Here is a 5,170-nt window from a genome sequence, read left to right as displayed (position 1 = left end):
GAACGGATTCACCATATGTAATGGGTAATCTGTCATTAGCATGGTCACACAGTGCCTAAACCTCAGAGTTGGCTTAGAGCCGTGTGGCACGTATGGATGGGAATGAGGATTTAGTGTGAGCTAAGGTGCATGGAGGTAGTGACAGGCGTATTTTTTAGAATTGGGATGCGTGACTCCATTGGTGGGAATCATGCGTCTGAATGTGGTCAATAGGAAAAATAAGATGAAGGTCTTAGTGTCTTAATCCTAAGGTGAATCATGAGTTAACTTTAGTGGATGGGCACTCGAGGTAAGACCTTAACTTTGGAAGATGTAGTGATCGTAAGTGGATCCTGAAGAATTTAACATAGAAAAAGGCACGTAAGAGCACGAGATAGAAGGAGAGTGTTCTAATTGAAGTGTAGCTCTATTTCTAGTTTAAGTTGCTTATGAACTAGATAGAGAATGATGTTAAGGTTAAATGTATGCATGTAGGTTGCCATTTGGCATGCACATGAATGGACTACATGATATGAAAGTAGCATGGAGTCTAGGTAAGTATTACGTTCATACCTTTCTAGAGTTTTCTAAAATATATGAAAATGAAAATGAAATATTTTTCCTTTATGATGCTTTACGAAATGAAAGGAAACGATGTTTTATGAAAAACGTGCTAAGTATGAGTGTTTAAATGTATACGTATGTAATCGCCCTCCTTGGCAGCCCCTTTTTACGCACCCAAAGTATTAATTGTACGCATATGAATGGATGACTATACGTTGTATCTATTGTCTGTATTTCCACGAAAAGAAACGTTGAGGCTAATGCCTGATGCTTTGAACGACGCAAAGAAAATATTTTGTTTTAAAATGTCCCTATGTACTGATTGGATGCCACGAACCGACGTTTTAAATGATGCCATGAAAGATGATGTTTAAGCCCATGCTTTTAAATGATGTTTTTAAACGAACTATTAAATGAAAGATAGAGTTGAAATGAACTGAAAGAAAAGACTGAACTGAAAGAAAAGACTGAATGTTTAATGTATGAAAATACATAAAGGCCACATGAATGAATGAAAAGGGTACCAAATGAATGGGCAGATTGCAATGCCGAGTAAGTAGTACTAGTAGTGCACCCAGTGCTGCCCCTGACTGAAAAGGGATTCTCAATCTGTAGCCAAGGGCAAAGTCCAAGTCCAAAGGAAGACCGCTAACCCCAACACACGGGGCGTAATAGTGTGTACCGGTCAATGAAAGTGATAAGAAGGAATGTATGAACGTATGAATGCATCGCATTCTTTAAGAAATGAAGGCACTAACGGGAGAAGGGAGAAACGTTTTATGAAGAGAAAGCCAAAGAAAAATCACGTCCAGTGATGTTTTCAAACGAATGCATGCATGCATGTACGTATGGTATGTATGGTATGATGAATGCATGAATGAAAACCTATGTGATTATATTTTAACTGTATGAAGTAATGCTTACGAGTCATCGACTCATTTTAATTTTTATGCATGCCCTTCCCCCCATAGGAATCGAATGAGCAGCACGCGTCAGGACGAACACGGCCCATGGGGAAGAACATGAAAGTCTAGGCATGAATGTTTAAATGTATGAGAGGCCTTTTTATTGTTAAAATTGATGTTTTCCGATATAAATCTCTTTTATTCTCAAAGCACATCTTATTTTATAGTGTAGAGTCTTGCACCCTGGGTATGGAAGTAAAAAATTTTAAATCGAATGGTAATTCCCATCGTCTTTTTCTAAAATCATTTTGTAAGAAGTCCCACCACAAGGATGGATGTTACAAGGCAGGAGTGGTTCGCCAGATTATGGGGCTATTCCAGTTGACGGAGTTTCATTAGTAACTCCTGCTAGGGTAGTTAATGATGATAATTCAAATGTGGAAGATTTTGGGGCAAAGATCACGGATGGCTTGAGGAGTATTGATTATGATCCACAAGGACCGTTACAGGGAGTTTATTGTGAGGAGAATATCTCGATGCAACTACAGTTACGCAAGGATTTTGGTGATATTGTAGGAGCTTTAAATGGTGACCGTTTGATAGAAGATTCTATGCATAATGATCCACATAAGGGTACTTTAGTATTTGCCACTAAGGAGGTTTTAGAAAAACAAACTGGTGGGAAGGATCTATCTCATGACGTGTCTGATGTTTCTATTCTCTCTTGTGTCTCACAAAAGAGGAAGAGAGTATTAAGGTCTTATAGTTACAAACCTCTTACAATCAATTCTAACATGGGAACCAAGGTGAGGATCAAAAGACCTCCTAATTCTGATTCTGTACTAGAGATATCCAGAGCTTCAACGAGATTAAAGAATAAAGCTAAAGTGGATGGGGAAGTGGATGAAAACAAACTTAGGATATTAGTGGTCGCTGGTTCACAGCCCCACCGAGATCAATGAATATATTAAGCTGGAATACCTGAGGGCTTGGAAACTCTCGAGGTATTCGTACACTTTCTAATCTCATCAGAAAAGAAGATCCTAATGTCTTGTTCTTGTAAGAGACAAAACTGAATGATGCAATTATGGAGTTATGTAGAGTTCGATTACGATTCAATAGTTGTTTGTCAGTTGATGCTTTGGGTCGAGTGGGGGACTGGCTTTTTTATGGAAGAAGGATATTAATTATCTATCATTAGCTACTCTTCTTCTCACATTGATGGAAGAAGGATATTAATTTCTTACTCTTGAGGAGAAAATGGGGGGGGGGGGGGGGATGGATCAAACCAACAAATGCTTGACTTTCAACAACTGTTATTTGATTGTGAGTTGAAAGACTTGGGGTTCATAGGCACTAGGTACACTTGGCGCAATAAAAGGGAAAACTCAGCTCTGATTTCTGAGAGACTTGATAGGTTTGTGGGAAACCTATCATGGTGGCAATCTATATGATAGAGCCTTAGTTACTCATGGTTCAATTGCCTATTCTGATCATCTTCCAATCTGGTTAGAATTGGAGGGTGCTATTAATAGGAGGAGGGGTCCTATACCATTTAGATTTGAGGCAATGTGGTTAGGGGAAGGAGAATTTCTAAGATTGTTAAGGATGCTTGGAGAATTCCTGGTTTACAAAATTGTTTGCAAGGAGTGATGGAGAGTATTTCTAGCTACAGTTCCAGGTTACAAGTATGGAATAAAATCAAGTTTGGCAAGGTTCATGTTAAGCTACAAGAAGCTAGAAATAAGCCTAAACTTGAACAACAGATGGATCCAACAGTTTTGATCACTAGTGGAGTCTGTGAAGCTTCTAAGAAGTGCAGAAATGGATAGAGAGGGAGGAGATTATGTGATGATAGAGATCAAGGGCTCTTTGGTTAGTTGAGGGTGATCAAAACACCAACTTCTTTCATGCGAAAGCTTCCCAAAGAAAAAAGAAGAATAGCATCTCAAGACTCATGGATGATGGGGGTTGTTGGCAGGAAGGGGAACAATGTGACAAGCTTATTATTAACTATTTCTCTTCCTTGTTTAATTTTGCCAGTAACCAAGATGAAGATGTGATCCTCGATAAAATGGAGAGAAAAGTCTCAAATTCTATGAATGATGATCTTATAAAGGAGTACACTGCTAATGAAACAGTTAAAGCTAGGAAGGAAATGCAATCCTCGAAAGCTCTTGGTCCATATGGCATGCCACCTTTATTCTTCCAAAAGTTTTGGCCTGATCTTGGTAGCTCTATCACATCTGCAGTCTTACATGCCTTGAATTCTTGTGATTTCCCTCAAGTTGTTAACCATACTTTTATTACCCTTGTTCCTAAGAAAAAGTGCCCTTTGAAAGTTAATGACTTTAGACCCATTAGCTTATGTAATGTGATTTACAAGCTAATTTCTAAGGTTATTGCCAATAGCATAAAAAGAGTGTTGCCTAATGTAATTTCTGATTCTCAGTCAACTTTTTTACCTGGGAGGTTAATAACAGGCAATGTCTTAGTGGCTTATGAAGTTCTTCATTTTCTTAAGAGAAAGAAGAAGGGAAAGAAAGGCTTTATGTCCCTTAAGCTTGATATGAGTAAAGCTTATGATAGGGTTGAATGGAGATTTCTTGAATCTGTCATGAGGAAACTGGGGTTTCATGAAAAAATTAGTTCAACTTGTGTTGAAGTGTCTGATGACTACTTCATTTTCAGTTTGGATTAATGGATCTCTAACTGGTCATATTGTACCCTCAAGAGGCTTAAGACAAGGGGACCCCATCTCTCCTTATCTTTTCCTCTTGTGTACTGAAGGACAATCAATCTATTGAAAGATGCTGCTATGTCAAAAGCAGTTCCTGGTATTCAGATCTGTCAAGGGGCTCCTAAACTTAATTACCCACTATTTGCAAATGATAGTCTCATTTTTTGTGCAGTTGATGTGGATACGAATCTCAGATTACAACAATTGTTGAATCAATATAAGGTGGCTTCAGGGCAATAGATTAATAGAGACAAAACAACAATGGTGTTTAGTCAAAATGTTGATGTTAGTAGACAACAAGCTATTATGAATCTGTGGGGTTCTTCTCAATTGCAGCAATATGAAAAATATCTAGGCTTCCTCCTATGGTTGGTAGGTCTAAAAATAATGCTTTTGCTGAGATTAAGCACAAAGTTTGAATGAAATTACAAGAGTGGAAAGGAAATATGTTTTCGCAAGGTGGAAGGGAGGTGCTTCTAAAGGCTGTAGCATTAGCAATTCCTTTTTATGCTATGATCTACTTCAAGCTTCATTCCAAGTTATGTTCTAATATAGAAAGTATGATTGCCAAGTATTGGTAGGGGCAGAGAAATGAGGAAAAGAAAGTGCATTGGATAAGTTGGAAGAAGATGTGCTAATCAAAATTTGTTGGAGGGATCGGTTTCAAAAATTTGGAGACTTTCACCTTGGCTTTGTTGGCAAAGCAAGCTTGGAGGCTTCAACAGAATAAAAAGAGCTTGTTTTATAAGATGTTCTGTGCTAGATGTTTCTCTAATGGTAATCTGTTGGAAGCTTCTCTTGGTAGTAATCCCTCTTATGCTTGGAGAGGAATTTGGGAGGCCAAGAATTTACTTGTGAAAGGTGGAAGATGGTCTGTGGGGAATGGGAGATCTATTTATATCTTAAGGGATGGTTGGATACCTAGTTTTTGAAATCTAACTGATGAATTGTGTTTAGCTAGCTCAAATTAAAGGGTGGAGTT

Source organism: Juglans microcarpa x Juglans regia, chromosome 5S (assembly GCF_004785595.1).
Source record: "Juglans microcarpa x Juglans regia isolate MS1-56 chromosome 5S, Jm3101_v1.0, whole genome shotgun sequence".
Classification (NCBI taxonomy): Eukaryota; Viridiplantae; Streptophyta; class Magnoliopsida; order Fagales; family Juglandaceae; genus Juglans; species Juglans microcarpa x Juglans regia.
Note: the sequence above shows the minus strand (reverse complement) of the source record.